Raw genomic sequence first — 15,185 nt, forward strand, 5'->3', positions numbered from 1 at the left:
AGGTGGAATACAACAACACAAGGAGTGAAACTACACCATAGAAGAAACAAGAAAGTAATCTTACAACAAATCCACAAAAACATGCTTCCACCTCTAAGAATAAAACTAATAGAAAGTAACAATCACTTTACCTTAATATCTATTAATATGAAAATTAATATTACCATCATAACCTAATTGAATGAAATTCAAAAATATGAGGAATTAGAAATTGTCCGTTTTTCATTATGTTGTTCCTAATTTGGTAAATAGGATTAACAAGTCCAATATTGTATAATCCATATAGTCTTTCTTCTTGTTTATACATAACACTGTATTGCTGTGTGCCACATAATGGTCTTGAAAACATGGTTCCCCTATCTCAGCCTCTGTATTAGTAGGATTGTTTATTTGATATTTTTACACTATACTATGGTTTTCAGAACAGCTTAAATTTTTCAAAACTCTTTATAAACCAAAATAAATGTAGACAATTAATTTGGGAGGTGGCTTATAAGAGAACAGCAAAGAGTGAGACTAAAGGCTTTGCTTGATATTTATTATTATTGTATAAATTCTGAAGAGGACTTTATAAGTTACTATTATTCTAAGGTGAATGCTTTTGAAAAAACATCACATCCAATAAAACTGAATTCTATCATCAACTAACTTCTGTGACACTCTCCAAGCAGAACAATTCTTCATTGAAACAGTTGATCAATGACTTCATGGATAGACCATCTTAATAAACACCCATTCCATAAGTGAATGTACCCTGTTACATGTGGCCTGAGAATGACAACAATCACTCAAATCAAATAGCTTTGAACATAGCAGAAAATTAGTATCCAAAAATCATGCCTACAGTTCATTCCTTGCCACAGCAGATATATCAACTCTACCCTTAGTACTATGGAGGTAAAATACTTTGGTGATGTGAGGGACATTCAAGTACAGCCTTATTACAATGAAATCCAGTGTCCATAAATTGTTCTTCTTTTTTTCTTTTCTTTTTTTTTTTGTATCACAGTAAGCCAAGATTTTTTTTTAATTTTACAATTATTATATACTTTCTTCGTTTACATTCCAAAAGTCCCCTCCCGCCTCCCCCCTTACCTCTCCTTGATCCCCAACATACCTACTCCCACCTACATTCCCTAGCAGTACCCTGAACTGAGGCATATAACCTTCACAAAACCATAGGCCTCTCTCCCCACAGATGGCCTACCAGGCCATCTCCTGCTACACATTCAACTAGAGACATGAGCTCTGGAGGTACTGGTTAGTTAATATTGTTGTTCTTATTTAGGGTTTCAAACCATCTCAGTTCCTTGGGTACTTTCTCTAGCTCCTCCATTGGGAGTCCTGTGTTCCATCCAATAGATGATTGTGAGCATCCACTTCTGTATTTGCCAGTCACTGGACTATCCTCACACAAGACAACTTCAGGGTCCTGTTAGCATAATCTGTAAGTCAAGAATTTTAAGATCTCCTAAAAACACAACAAACAAACAAACAAACAAACAACAAACAAACCAAAAGACTATTTATGTTCACCAAAAAAACTAATAGTGATATATTATTTTAATATATCATACAGTTAATATAATTGCAGTTATTTAAAATTTATGAGAAAAAAGAATTTTCAGTATTGCTGCAGACAAATATATAAATTGATTGTTGTTTCTATCAAACAACATTTTTAATATTCATTTTTATTGTTACAATATTTTATAAATATTAAGGAACATGATAAAAAATGGAAGGTTGATAGGTTTTGAGTGGGCATCAGCTGGAGGAGTTGGGGTACAAAATAAAAAGAAGAATGTGATGTAAGTCTGTTTACTCAAAATATGTTTTTAGATGTTAACAAATTCAGATAAATTGAAATTATGTATATTTTCTTATCATAATGCAATAAAAATTAAATCAAAATATATTTCTAGAACTGGTGGGATTGCTCAGCAGTTATGAGAACCGGCTATTATTTTACAGTTCCTGAGTTCAATTCCCAGCAACAACATGGTGGCTTACTACCATATATAAAGTGATCTGATGACCCCTTCTTTCATGAAGGTGAACCCATAAAAAGAGGACTCATACATTTTAAAAATGATAGACTTAAACACATTAAAATGTTTCTATTATTATTATTATTATTATTATTATTATTATTATTATTATTATTATTAAAGTGTCTAACTACTTCCTTTCATTTCTTTCCACCAAACCAGCCTTGGAAATCTAATGCACAAGTAGGAAAACACTGCAAGTTAATGGGCGGAATGCTCTTGGGTACATGAAATACACACTAGACTAGTTGAAAAAATGGAAAAACTAGCTGTTAAGGGCAACTTTTGGTTAGGCAGTGGTGGTTCATGCCTTCAATCACAGCACTTGGGAGGCAGAGGACAAGGATTTTTGAGTTCAAAATCAGCCTGGTGTAAGTTCCAGGACAGACAGTGCTACACTGAAAAACCCTGTCTTGAAATTCAATAATAATAATAATAATAATAATAATAATAATAATAAAAGCACCTATTCTATGCAGAGGACCAGGCACAAAGCACCCACATTGTGGCTCATAACATATGCACAATCACAGTTTCAGAGAAACAGTGCTCTCTTGCAGCGTCTGTAGGCAACAGAGGCATAAGTGAGAGAGAGGGGCTGCTCAGCCTAGCACATAAGTGAGAGAGGGGACCTGGGCAGCCCAGCATATAAGTGAGAGAGAGGCCCTGCCCAGCCTAGCACATAAGTGAAAAAGAGGGCCTGCAAGGACTAACATCTAAGTGAGAGGGAGGTCCTGGGAAGCCTAGCACATAAGAGAGAGAAGGGCCCTGGGCAGTCTAGCACATAAGAGAGAGAGAGGACATGTGAAGCCTAGCACCTAAGAGAGAGAGAGAGAGAGAGAGAGAGAGAGAGAGAGAGAGAGAGAGAGAGAGAGAGAGAGAGAGAGAGAGAGAGAGAGAGAGAAAGAGAGAGAGAGAGAGAGAGGACCTGCCCAGCCTAACACCTAAGTGAGAGAGTGGGCCTGAGTGGCCAAGCACATAAGTGAGAGAGAGAGGGCCTGCACTGCCTAGCACACTCTTCTATCAAGCTGAGGACTAGGAAAGTAGAGAAAGGAGAGTACCAGGGGTTGTAGGAAATCTGCATGTTCCCTTCTGAACTCTTAGGGCAGCATAGACTCTTCTGGTGTGCGTGTGTACATGCAGAAGTCCACATTATTAAATGTTTATGCACATAAATAAATAAAAAAACAAAAATGCTTACAAGAGCCTCTACAGCTGAAATTAAGTAGAGCCATTTGCTGTATTTCATATGTTACATATTTGTTCTGGATTTTCAAGTTTGTAAGCACTTGTCAACCAACAAACTGGAAATCATTTGTCTTAAAGCCAGTAGATTACTCCCACCTTCTAAAATCTCCCTTCAAAGTACTTGGTATTCCGTGAACGCATGCGCAGGGTGTATTCAGCCAATCAGCACAGTCCTTTGGTGAGACCTATTTGCTCCAGCTGGCATCACAAAGGATCCTCTGAGGCTTCTGTCTGGGTGTGGCCCCTGACAACGGTTTTTTTTTTTTTTTTTTTTTTTTTTTTTTGCCATTGAGGAGCTAAGCACAGAAGGGTGCGGTTGGGAAGGTGTTCTCCTCTTAGATGAGCTGTAAGTGATAGTCTGCCCTGATCAGGGTTGTTGGACAGTTAATCGAGGTGTGACAGGGTGGGGAATCTCAGGCCCAGGAGGCCACTATGTGAGGAAAAGCCTCCTGATCGCCATTTTCTGTGGAATCTGAGGGTGAATGGAAGGTGGAGGACCGTATTCATGGAAGAGGATCGAACAGGTCAGGGCCATAGAGAATTGGGAACCCTTGGAAGAGAAAAGCTTGGGGCCTGGGGATAGGATCAGAGAACCAGCTGCAGGACTGTGGGTCAGGGAACAGGGAGCCATTGGTGAGATGCCTTGGCGATTGTCCTGTGTGATATTCAGGATCCCTTAGAAACACACTGAGGATTCCTCCCTCCTCATTGTCTTCTCTATGGTGTGTTCCTTTGGTATAGACTGTATGAACATTGCAGACAGTAGAATGGCATAGGAAGATGAATGAAAAGAAGAAGAGGAGATAATTGTAAGAGATTCATAAGTCATTGGGGATGGATTCTGACCACAGATCTTTCTGTCTCAGTCTCCCATGTATTGGGATTAAAGACTTGCACCACCAAGTTCAGCTTTTTCTCTCAGTTTAGTTTCTGTAGGATGGGATCTATCTTTGCAGTTTAAGCTGGCCCGGCTTGGCCTGGCCTTGAACTTACAATCTTCAGATGTTTGAAATCCTCGGCTTCCCCAAATCCCTAATTTCTCCAATATAAGGTCTTTCTGTGTGGGTGGTGGTGGTAGTTCATGTTTTTTTGTAGACTTAGTGGTGGATCTTTTTGATATGAATATACAGTTACCATGTTCTTTATCTTTCTGGATAGAACTGTGAGTTTACGTTAGACTGAGATAAACTGGTAAACAGAATTGCTGATGTTTTGTTTAAAAATATTCTGTGGGAGATAGGACCAAAATTCAGATACCTCAAAGGTTAAAGGATGTTGCTCATCGTTTTTTGGGAGGAGGGGAGGACTCATATGTTGAAGGTTGGCCAGTTTTTGTCTCTTTTTAAACTGAGAAATGGCAGACTAATAATTTAGGTTCTAAAGGAGGTTTTTAAAGAAGTGAGTTAAAGAAGTTTTTAAAACAAGTTGTGAGGGAGAGGGACATGATAAATGGGATACACGGAGGAAATGGTACGGGTAAGTGTATATATATATGCATCACCATATTGAATATGTACACAGAACTCTCTGATAAAGGCAATTGATTAAAAATATACATGTTAAGTAAAAAAAGAAATGATCTTTCATTGAGCTAAAATAATTATTTGATTTTTTGTTATTTTTAATTATTTAAATGATAATTTTTAATCAGGTAACTAAGTTCTTTTTTTTTTCCTTTTTATTTTTATTGTTTTTTTTTTTTAACTAAGAAGACTACTGAGTTCTTATGAGAAGAATGGCTCTTAAGAAATTGAAGGTGATACCAAAGGAAGGTTACTTATTACTTTTGGACTTTGATGATGAGGACTATGACATAAAAGTTTCAGAGGAGGCTCTTTCGGAAGGTATCGCATTTCCAGTATTAATTGTGTCCTGCAGTTCATTAGACTTTACCTAGTCACCTGAAATGGAAGAAGTCTTTGTTAAGAGTTTACATATACTTCATTTCTAATTTTACCTATATCTCTCTATTCCTATATACAAGGTTTTGCAGCACATAAACCTACTCTTGGAACTATATCAGCATATGTTGAGAGAGAAGAACTTTCTTGATTTCACCTCAAGAAAAGACATGAACATTGTTCGTATAATATGTTTGCCAAACATGAATTTATTTCATAAAACTTGCAAATAAATTATTTCCTTTCTTTTTCTATTATAACTTTTCCTTATTTACATTTCAAATATTATCCCCGTTTCTAGTTTCCACTCCAAAAAATCTCCTGTCCTCTCCCCTCTCCCCCATCTCCCCAACACATCATCTACCAATTCCTAACCCAGGTATTCCCCCATACTGGGGCATAGGATCTTTACAGGAACAAGTGTCTCTCCTCCCATTGATGCCTGACTAGTCCATCCTCTGCTACATAAGAAGCTGGAATCATATATCCCATTATTTGTTTTCATTGATTGGTGGTTTAATCCCATGGAATTGTGGGGTACTTGTTAGTTCATGTTGTTTTTTCTTCTAGGGGCCTGCAAACTCCTTAAGCTCCTTAGGTATTTTCTCCAGCTCCATAATTGGGGACCCTGTGCTAAGTCCAAAGGATGTCTGTGAACATCCACTTTTTTATTTGTCAGGCATTAGCAGATCCTCTCAGGAGACAACTATATCATTCTCCTGCACCCAAGCCCTTGTTGGCATCTTCAGTAGATTTGGTGGTTGTATATGGGATGGATCCCCAAGTGAGGCAGTCTCTGTATTCTTTTATTCTCAGCTCCAATCTTTGTCTCTGTAACTCCCTCCATGATTATTTGTTTCCCCATTCTAAGAAGGAACGGCATATCCACACTTTGGTCTTCCTTCTTCAGTTTCATGGGTTTTGCACATTTTACCTTGGTTATTCTGAGCTTCAGGGATAATATCCACTCATCAATGTGTGAATATCATGTGTGTTTTTTGTGATTGGGTTAACTCTCTTAGGAAGATATCATCCAGATCCATCCATTTGTATAAAAATTTCATGAATTCATTGTTTTTAATAGCTGTGTAGTAATTCATTAAGTAAATGTGCCATATTTTCTATATACATTCCTCTAAAGAGAGTCATCTGGGTTCATTTCAGCTTCTTGTTATTATACAAAAGGCTGCTATGGACAAAGTGAAGCATGTTTCCTTATTACAAGTTTGAACTTCTGGGTATAACCTTATCAGTTTTATGAGGTCCCATTTGTCCATTTTTAATCTTATAGCACAAGACATTGGTAGTATTTTTTTTCAAGAATATCCCCCCTTTGCCCATGTATTCCAGGCTATTCCCCACTTTCTCCTCTATAAGTTTCAGTGTCTCTGGTTTTATGTGCAGTCCCTTGATCGACTTAGACTTGAGCATTGCACAGGTGATGAGAATAGATCAATTTACATTCTCCTACATGCTAACTGCCAATTGAACCAACACCATTTGTTGAAAATGCTGTCTCCTTTCCACTAGATGGTTTTAGCTCCTTTGTCAAAGATCAAGTGACTAAAGGTTTATTTCTCTGACTTCAGTTCTATTTCATTTATCTACCTGTCTACCACTATACCTGTACCATGTAGTGTTTATCACAATTGCTTTGTAGTGCACTTTGAGGTCAGGCATGGTGATTCCACAAGAGGTTCTTTTATTGTTGGGAATAGTTTTTCCTATACCAGGTTTTTGTTTTTTGTTGTTGTTGTTGTTGTTGGTTTTTTGTTGTTGTTGTTGTTGTTGCTTGTTTGTTTTTTTCAAATTCCAGGAGAATTTGTAAATTGCCCTTTCTAACTCAGTAAAGAATTGAGTTGGAATTTTGATGGGGATTATATTGAATCTATAAACTACTTTTGGCAGAACAGCCATTTTTACTATATTAATCCTTCCAATCCATGAGCATGGGAGTTCTTTCCATGTTCTGAGATCTTGTTTCATTTCTTTCTTCAGAGACATGAAGTTTTTATCATATATATCTTTCACTTTCTAAGTTAGAGTCACACCAAGCTATTTTATATTATTTGTGAGTATTGTGAAGGGTGAGTTTTCCCAAATTTCTTTCTCATCCTCTTTTTCCTTTGAGTAGAGAAAGGCCACTGATATGTTTGAGTTAATTTTATATTCACCTACTGCACTGAAGTCATATATATGGTTACGATTTCTCTGGTGCATTTTTGGGTCACTGATACATGCTATCATATATTCTGGAAATAGTGATATTTTGACTTCTTCCTTTCCAATTTGTATTCATTTGTTTTCCTTTTGTTGTCTAATTGCTCTGGTTAGGACTTCAACTACTATATTCAATAGGTATGAAGAAAGTGGGCAGCCTTGTCTAGTCCCTGATTTTAATGAGATTGTTTCATTTAGTTTAATGTTTCCTACTCGTTTGCTGTCTATTGTATTTTTTTTTTTATGTTTAGATATGGGCCTTGAATTCCTGACCTTTCCTGGACTTTTATTATGAATGGGTGTTGTGTTTTGTCAAATGCTTTCTCAGCATCTAATGAGGTGATCATGTTGTTTTCGTCTTTGAGTTTGTTTCTATAGTGGATTAAGTTGACAAATTTCCATATATTAAACCATCCCTGCATTACAGGGATGAAGTCTACTTGACCATGATGGATGATCGCTTTGATGTATTCTTTTATTTGGTTTGCAGTGATTTTATTGAGTATTTTTGCTTCGAAATTCATAAGGGAAAATGGTCTGAAGTTTCCTTTCTTCATTGTGTTTTTGTATGGTTTGAATATAATTGTAATCTGGCTTCATAGAACAAATTCAATAGTGTTCCTTCTCTTTTGATTTTGCATATTAGTTTGAAGAGTTTTGGTATTAGGTCTCCATGTGTAAGACCCCGAAGATGGACCTCCTCTCAAGTCCAGTAAAGTCCCGGGATGAGCTGGCCAGCACCCCAATGACTTGAGAGAAATCGACACCTGATGCAAACTGCAAGAGTTTTTATTATCAGCTAGCTAAGGACAAACTCCTTCCACTGTGCAGGGCAGGGGCGTATGACTCTGAGATGTGACAGAAGAAGGTTTTTATTAGCTAGCTGAGGAATTGGGATGAGTTGGGAGGAGAGTTTGGAGGAGTTGGGAAGAGATGGGAGGAGTGTTCTTCTCTGCCCAGATGTCCTTGTCAAAACTCCAATTTTGAATCTCTAGCTGTAAGGCTCAGAAACCAAAAGGATTTTTGGTGGCTGTAGAGAACATAGAGTCTCTTTCTGGCTGTATTTTTATAAATCAGGGAAAACAATCTTGGAGAATGTCCAGGTGCTTTACCTTCCAGGGAGAAACGCTCTAAGTTGTGGTCTCACATTTCCCACTCCTTCTAGTACATAGTTCTGATCTTATAAGTTAGAAAATTAAACCTCTGGCCCAGCTGCCAAACAAAGCCAACATGAGGTCACAGCTTTAGGATATGTAAGATTGAGAACCTCAGAAGCCCATTGAATGAGACAAAAGAGCCTCTTGCCATTGGGAGGAGGGAGGGAGGGAGGTTCCTGTGCAGTGCCCACTGTGTGTGAGCAGTGCCAGGCCAGTGGGCCATGGCAGGCTGGATGCCAGAACTGGGCACATGCTGGAGGTGTGGCAGCAGGGCTTGTGAGAATCATCAGGGAAAGTCCTTTTGATCTGAGTTCAAGTTTGCCAGAATGGTGGCACCAGACCAGGACAGGTACTCCTGTTTGAAATTTATGTGGCACCAAGATGGTTTCTGGTTCGTATGTTTTTTGTTTTTTTGTTTTTGTTTAAGTTTTTTATTGTGTTTCAACATTTCCAAGGCATCTTTTCTGACCAGTTGTATGTCCTTCAAGTGAGCTAGTGGGAGTTCTGAAAAAGAAACATGAGGGTCAAACATTCCACCTGCTTCTGTTAAAGGGGGGGGGGTCCCCAGTTGAGGAGTTCGAATGGTGTAAGTTTAAATTTCCCTGTGGTGTTCCATACTCAGAACAAGGTGAAGGGAAAAAGAGCTGCATAATCTTTTCTGCAGGTCTCTAAAACCAATTTAGTCAAGGTTTCTTTTAATGCTCTATTCATGTGTGTTTTTGAGCTTTACTAAAGTTTCTTTTATGAGTGTGGATGACATTGCATTTGGCGTATAAATGTTCAGAATTGGGAATTCATTTTGGCAAATTTTAACATTGATGAATATGAAGTGTCCCTCCTCTTTTTTTTTTTTTTTGATAACTTTGGGTTGAAAGTCGAATTTATTTGATATTAGAATGGCTACTCCAACTTGTTTCTTTGTAACATTTCCTTGGATAATTGTTTTCCAGCCATTTACTCTAAGGTAATATCTGTATTTGTCCCTGAGATTTGTTTCTAGTATGCTTGGTCTTGCTTACACATCCTGTCTGTTATTCTATGTCTTTTTATTGGTGAATTGTGTCCGCTGATATTATGAGATATTAAGGAAAAGTAGTTGTTGCTTCCTGTTATTTTTGTTGTTAGAGTTGGAATGTGATTCATGTAGCTTTCTTCTTTTAGGTTTGCTTCAAGATCAATTTCTGGGTTTTTCTAGAGTGTAATTTCCCTCCTTATATTGGAGTTTTCCCATTATTACCCACTTGATGGGCTGGATTTGTTCGAGCATATTGTGTAGATATCGTTTTTTTTCACAGAATACCTTGTTTTCTCAATCTATTGTAAAATTTTTTGATGCGTCTAGTAGCCTTGTCTGGCATTTCTTTTCCCTTAGGGTCTGTATGACATCTGCCCTGGATATTATGGCTTTCATAATCTCTGGGGATAAGTTAGGTATAGTTTTGATAGGATTTCCTTTATAAGTCACTTGACCATTTTCCCTTAGTGCTTTTAATATTCTTCTTTTTCTTTTCTTTTTTTTTATTATGCATTTGGAGTTTTGATTTCTATATGATGGAAGAATTTTCTCTTGTGGTCCAAACTATTTGGAGTTTTGTAGGCTACTTGTATATTCATAGGCAACTCTTTCTTTAGGTTAGGGAAGTTTTCTTCTATAATTTTGTTGAATATATTCACTGTCCCTAAATTTGAAAAACTTACTTGTCATTGATACCTATTATCCTTAAGTTTTGTCATCTCCTTGTGTCCTGGATTTTCTCGGTGTAAATATTTCCTTTCTAAAATCTCTTCCAAAAATTTACATGGAGAGTTTTTCCAGATAAATTCAAATCGATAGTACTTTATTAACTATTACTTATATAGAATCCTTTCAAATGTTTCTGTTTTCTATTGTTAATACAGTAAAGAGCCCAGCATTTGATAAAAATGAGAATATATCGCCTCAAGCAGAAGCAGATGAAGATATGGGGTAACATTTTCAATATTTTTTGCCAGCTCAATAGATTACTTCATAAGTAGTGTTTGTATTACCTTCACTGGAGAAGTAGATTCAGGAAGATAGCAATACAAATCAGACACTGCTATATGTTGAGTTCAAGCCCAGCTTGAGGTCCTTCAGACCTTGTGATAACAAACACATAGCAACTAGTATAATATGACCACCTGCCTGAGATCTTCCAAGATATACACACAAAGAAAAGGAGAAAAATCATGAAAATAAGAGGGGGACCATCTGGCAAGAAGAAGGGTCTCAGCAAAAGTGGGAGAGTAATGAATAAACTACTGTGGGTGTAAATGTATGAATTGGTAAAAGTAAAGGATACAAGATCACTTTGATACTCCACCATGTAATACATACATACATATATATATATATATATATATATATACATATATATGTATACATACATACATACATATATATATATACGCATACATATACATATGTATATATATATGTATATATATATATGACATTTGTTCTTAACCAAACATTATATATTTATTATAAATAATTAAAAGAAAGTTCTTTTTAAAGTTTTGTGTGGGTAAGAAAAATGCCTACCAGTCCACTATATTTCTTGCATTAATTTTTTTATTTTCCTTTCTTCACAGATACAGTAGACAGTATATTGGATAAATCTGAAGGTATGTGTTTTTGGAGGTATTTGCCTGTTTTTTAAAGAGGTCAGAAGAGGGCATCAGATTTCTAGACTGAATAGCAAAAGGGGATAATTTTGGGTTCACAGTAATTGTAGTTTCCTTTAAAACACATATGAGATAACTTCTCAGCAAACATTCAGAATGCAAGATTAGCTGAAGATGTAGCTCAGTGGTAAATCACCATTTAAAAGTGATGAGTTTCATCTTCAGTGGCAAAAATAAACAAACAAAAACAAAGAAACAAAACAAAACAATAACAATAAAAACCCCAAACAAACCAACAAATGCACCAAATTAACAAAAATCCTACCAAACAAGCAAAACACAGTTATAAGTCTTGCAAATGAAATGTTAGGTTGTCCAGTTTGTCAAATTAACTGCAAATTGTAAAATGAGCAAGAAACCCAGTTTGCTCTTGTAAGGAAACAAGCAAAACCAGCAATAAGCATTTTAGGAGCCTAAACTTAGGCATGATTAGAGAATAAAAAAAAATATACAGTGGCTACCACAAGAGAACAAACCTCTCAGAGGGGCTAGAGAGATGGCTGTTTTGGTAATGTGCTTTATTTGAAAGTATATAAATTAAGGAGGGCGTCTTAAATCGGCTTTAAAAATGCAGGCTGCAACCCAGTGAAAAGTAGTTGGAGACAGCTTGCTGGCTAGCCAGGCTAGTGGCATTGGTGAGCTGCAGATTCAGAGAGAACCTGTCTCATGTTTTAAATTTGGGCAGTCAGAGGTGGTTCATGCCATAATCCCAGCAGTTGGTAACCAGGGTGAGGTCCAGGACTACAACCCTGCCTTGAAAAAAAAAAAAAAAAAAAAAAAAAAAAAGGAAGTTGGAATGTGATTGAGAATGCAGCAAATGTCTATTTGTCGCCCTCTTATGCATACTTATACTGGAATGTATATGCATCAGTTTTTTACAATACTCTTTATCTGATTTACACAATCCATTAAAATGATGGTTTTTGTCTTTTTGTTTTTTCTCTATGAGCAAATTGTCAATATTAAGAAAGTGTTATAATTTTGTAATCTCCACTGTATAGTACAAATAAACATCTTTCAAGAAAAATGATCAGCACACCTTAAAAGACACAAAGGACAGGGATGGAAAGATGGCTTAGAAATTAAGAGCACTTGTTGTTCTTGGACAGAACCAAGTTTTAGTTCCTAGGACCCACACAATGGCTCAAAACCATTTTTAATTCTATATCCATGGGTTTTGGAATTCTCTTCTAGTTTCTATGTGCACCACACATGCATGTTTATAAACACAAACATGCAAAAACAAATTACTTAAATAAATAAAACAATTGAAAATTACAAACAACAGCACCTTCATCTGAAACAAAGTAGGAGAGTCTTGTTTGGGGTCCGTTTTATTTTAGCTTTCAAGTTAGTATTGTAAACTTGGAAAATGGAAAGCCTCTGGGTAGTAGTGGCAGCTAAAATACTACCTCCTTTTTGCTCTTCAATGACAGACGACTGATTGAGCCTTTCTCACCCTTAGTACACATGTGCAAACACTGCCATTCAGCAAGGGCCTTGGCTGAGATTGTTTTCCCGCTATCCAAACCCTGTTACCCAGTATGCTTTGTGGTAGTCATCAAGCCGAGTTCTTGTGGAAGCAAGGTTCTTGAGGAAGCATGGTAGGGAGAAGTCTCAGTAGAGGTAGTCAATTGTCTGTTGAAAGATGATTAATACTGTTTGAGCTGGGGGCCTGTGTGGGGAAGAAGGTGGAGGGGTGGAGGTGTTACTTTAGGAGTAAGGAGAGGAGGTGACCCTCACTGGACTCAGGAAGGTACTACTTCCAGGCTCACAATCAACTTTTCCCACTTAGTTCTCTGCTGAGAAAAACAGAGAACTTCGCTAAGGGCAGGGGTTTGAACAGAATTATCTTCTAACAGAAAGCAGGAAGGCCAGGGAATTGGAGACCCTGGAAGTCTTCTTGGGGCTTGGGGAGGTGAGGAGTGAGTAAATTGGAAGTCAGTTAGTGGAGCCAACAGACTAAAACCTTCTTTTAGCTGCTGCTGCCTGCCAGGAATTCATTAAAAACGAACTGAAAACTAGTCTTCATTTACCTCTACCTGTTGTTAAAATGGCAGATTCCCGAAATTTCTATGTATAGGCTCCAATTGCCTCAAAATACAGAGGCTCCTCTCAGCCTCAGAAGTGCTGGGACTTCAGACATAATTCAGGCCAGGTTGTTGTTATTTATTTGTTGTTTTGGTTTAGGACAGTAAGCTCTAACTCTATATCTCAGGATTGTCTGAAACCTCACCTGCAGCTTTGACTGGCCTTGAAACTGAAGTCCCCAGCCTTACAAATGTACCTGGGCCTGAGGAAATATGTGTTCTTTATTTTTTATATTTAAATTTTTGTTTGTTTGTTTGTTTGTTTGTTTGTTTGTTTTTTATTCCTTTTTTCCTTGTTGAAGATTGAAACCAGAGCTTCTTGCTGTAGCAGTAAAATATTTGTCCAGCCAGAAAAACTTTATATTTTAGATCTGCTTTAGATTTGTATTATGATGAAAAAAATTGAGGAGCTTGGTTATGATAAAAGCAACCATGATTTCATTTGGAGATTGAGATGCAAACACATTTACTCTAATTTATCAAAACCCTAGCAACAATGGGACCAAAATTTAGATCATCCTGTGATTGCATATAAACCCACTTGAAGTCACAGTTAAAGCCATCATATTATGTGTGTGTGTGTGTGTGTGTGTGTGTGTGTGTTTATTTACATTTCAAATATTAGTCATTTCCTGGTTTCACCCCAGAAATTCCCTTTACCATTCCACCCTCCCTCTGCTTCTATGAGCATGTTCCCCCACCCACCAACACCCATGTCCCTGCTCTGGTATTTGCCTACACTGGGACACCAAACTTCACATGACCAAGGACCTCTCCTCTCACTGATGTTTGACAAGGACATCCTCTGCTATGTATTTAGCTGGAGCCATGGTCCCCCTCTTTGTTTGCTGGCTTCGTCCCTGAGTGCTCTGGGGGGAGGGGGGCGGTCTGCTTGGTTCATATTATTGTTCTTCCTGTAAGATTACAAACCCCTTCAGCTCCTTCAGTCCTTCCTCTAACTCCTCCACTGTGGACCCCATAATCAGTCTGATTGTTGGCTGTGAGCATGAGCCTCTGTTTTTGCCAACCTCTGGCAGAGCCCCTAAGGACACAGCCTTATTAGGCTCCTTTCAGCAATCATTTGTTGGTATCCACAATAGTGACAGGGTCTGGTGTTTATATACGGGATGGATCCACAGGTGGGGCAGATTCTGAATGGTCGTTCCTTCAGTCTCTGCCCTGCACTTTGTCTCCATATTTCCTCCACGACTATTTTGTTCCCCATTCTGAGAAGGACGGAAACATGCACACTTTTTTCTTCCTTCTTAAGGTTTATGTGGTCTGTGAATTACATTTTGGGTATTCTGAACTTTTAGGATAATATCCACTTATCAGTGAGTGCATACCATATTTTTTCCTTTGGGATTGTGTTACCTCATACAGGATGATATACTTTAGACATATCCGTTTGCGTGTGAACTTCCTGAAGTCATTTTTTCTTTATGGTCACTATACATTTTTATCACTATTTCTCTATAATACAGCTTGAGGTCAGGGATGATTCCCCCTGAAGTTCTTTTATTGTTGTGAATAGTTTTACAATATCCTGGATTTTCGTTATTCCAAATGATTTTGCATATTGCTCTTTCTATCTTTATAAAGAATTAAGTTTGAATATTGATGGAGAGGGCATGGAATCAGAGCTTACTTATGGCAAGATAGACATTTTTACTAAATTATTTGGGACACCAATCTATGGCCATGGGAGATCTTTCCATCTTCTGAGAATTTCAATTCTATCTTTAGAGACATGAAGTTCTTGTCCTACAGAACTTTGACTTGCTTTTTTCGTGTCACACCAAGTTATTAAAA

The 15,185-nt window shown here is 37.4% G+C and overlaps 1 pseudogene across 1 annotated transcript in view; it reads left to right on the forward strand.

Moving 5' to 3' along the window:
• The first annotated feature begins 3,791 nt into the window (after positions 1 to 3,791).
• The window catches only part of Gm20819 (predicted gene, 20819), a 43,262-nt pseudogene continuing 31,868 nt past the window's right edge, over positions 3,792 to 15,185 (forward strand). The window contains exons 1-4 of the transcript NR_164185.1: positions 3,792 to 3,823; positions 5,012 to 5,143; positions 10,477 to 10,543; positions 11,191 to 11,223. The product of NR_164185.1 is annotated as a predicted gene, 20819 (transcript). The remainder of the gene's footprint in view (positions 3,824 to 5,011; positions 5,144 to 10,476; positions 10,544 to 11,190; positions 11,224 to 15,185) is intronic.

This window comes from Mus musculus, chromosome Y (genome assembly GCF_000001635.26).
Source record: "Mus musculus strain C57BL/6J chromosome Y, GRCm38.p6 C57BL/6J".
In the NCBI taxonomy this organism is placed as follows: Eukaryota; Metazoa; Chordata; class Mammalia; order Rodentia; family Muridae; genus Mus; species Mus musculus.